We start from the raw sequence: 1895 nt of genomic DNA, 5'->3' as shown, positions 1-1895 counted from the left end.
TTTCTTACTGGGACACAATAAATTTGTTGATTTCTCAAGGAGTTGAAAGAACTGACAGAACTTCGCAGGTATCTTTTGGGGGTGGGGGGCAGGATCTTTCTTGGATGCCTCAGCTAGAGTGCAGTGGTATCACCATAGCTCATTGTAACCTCAAACTCCTGGGCTCTAGCAATCCTCCTGTCTCAGCCTCCCAAGTAGCTGGGACTACAGTCACATACCTCTTGCTCAGCTAATTTTTTAATTTTTTGTAGAGACGGGGAGTCTCACTATGTTGCTCAGGCTGGTCTCAAACTCCTGGCCTCAAGCAATCCTCCCACCTCAGCCTCCAAAAATGCTGGGCTTACAGGTATGAGCCACTGCACCCGACCTGCAGGTATCTTTTAAGGCTTCTTTTTGCCTACCCTCTGCCCCATCTGTTTGCCTTCTTTTTTTCTTGATAATTCTGTGGGAAAGATCCAAAGAATGAGATGCCCTGAATGCAGACCAATCAGGACTCTAAACGTCCTGCTTCTTTTCCAGGTGATTGGTGTGCAATGAATGCTCTCACAGCTTCAGGTGTGACCCTATTGCTACCACAAGCGGTATAGCTTTAACTCCATTTTCAATTTAGTATTATAGCTCTAACGAAATACATCAAAGCATTCATATCACGGGTATGAAAAAATAAACAAACATCGGCTTGTGAATCTCTGAAGGAAGCAGAACATTATATCCTTCTCAGTACCTTCAATTTCTTTGAAGCTCAATGTGTAATTTGTAAAATGAAAAGTCTAATCTTTTCTAGCTTTTCCAACAACGCATGCCTGAAGGGTTCAATAGTGTCCTGTGTCTCCCCTGAGCCACTGGCCCAGGGTTTAATTGGCGAAGTAACTCAGTGCCAACCTCTGCTCAGTATCTAAACATGTAGTGCTGTAGGACCTTTTCTTCATCCCTGCATGCCCCATTCTGAAAGAACCAAGGATTAAATGAACTAGTAAATCAGATTAAAAGTACAAAAGACAAATAGTCATCTCAGCTCTCAGTTTGAAACCAGCTTCTCACAAAATGCTATTTTCATGTAGAGTGTCTATATCTCAATGGTGGCTCAAGCTCAAAGGTAAATATTAAAGGCAACGAGAACTAAGACAAATATTCTAAGAGATAAATAATCTAAAAATAAAATACAGCCGGAAAGGCAATTCACAAGTGAAGAAAATAAAATGGATGACAAATTGATGAGCTGTGTTCCATTAGAGTAGTAATCAAATCATGAAAACAAAATGAGATGGCAATTTTTTCCTAACAGAATGGCATTTTAAATAAACGTCCACAGTAATCCAGTGATTAGGAAAGGCAGTGTCCTCATCCACAACTAATGGTGACTATGAGTAGGTATATATATTTCTCCAGGTAATTTATTAAAATGAAAATCCTATTCCTGAGCTTTCTTTCTCCCTCCCCATCTTGCTTAGACTATGCCAATAGAGGGGGCAACTATTTGTTATCTAGCCTCCTTCTTGCCCTCAGACACTTCATAAAACCTCAAATGATAGGTGGATGCAGAGAGAATCAGAAAGTCATTTTAGCATTGGTCACATTGATGAGAAGTCAAGGAAAACTTGCAGGAAAAAAAAAAAAGTAGGTGCAGATAATGAGATGTAGAAGGGATTCAAGGGCCAGATTTTTTAATGAGAGAAAGAGACATAGAGTCCAGTAGCTGTCAAATAGTTTGAAAAGCATTAAATATTATTGTGGTGAAACTGTCGAAATATGTCTTTTAACAACCAAAAAGTTATGGAAAGACCAAATTTACTCTCTCTCAGTGTCACCAATTCCAGTGCCAAGCTTCGGGGACATGCAAATGAATAGACATCTCCCTTTGTATTTTTAAATTCTTAAACAAAGAGAAACTAGAA

This window comes from Propithecus coquereli, unplaced genomic scaffold (genome assembly GCF_000956105.1).
Source record: "Propithecus coquereli isolate 6110/MARCELLA unplaced genomic scaffold, Pcoq_1.0 Scaffold410, whole genome shotgun sequence".
NCBI classification, from domain to species: Eukaryota; Metazoa; Chordata; class Mammalia; order Primates; family Indriidae; genus Propithecus; species Propithecus coquereli.
The sequence above is the reverse complement of the archived record's forward strand: the minus strand, read 5'-3'. Positions refer to the sequence as shown.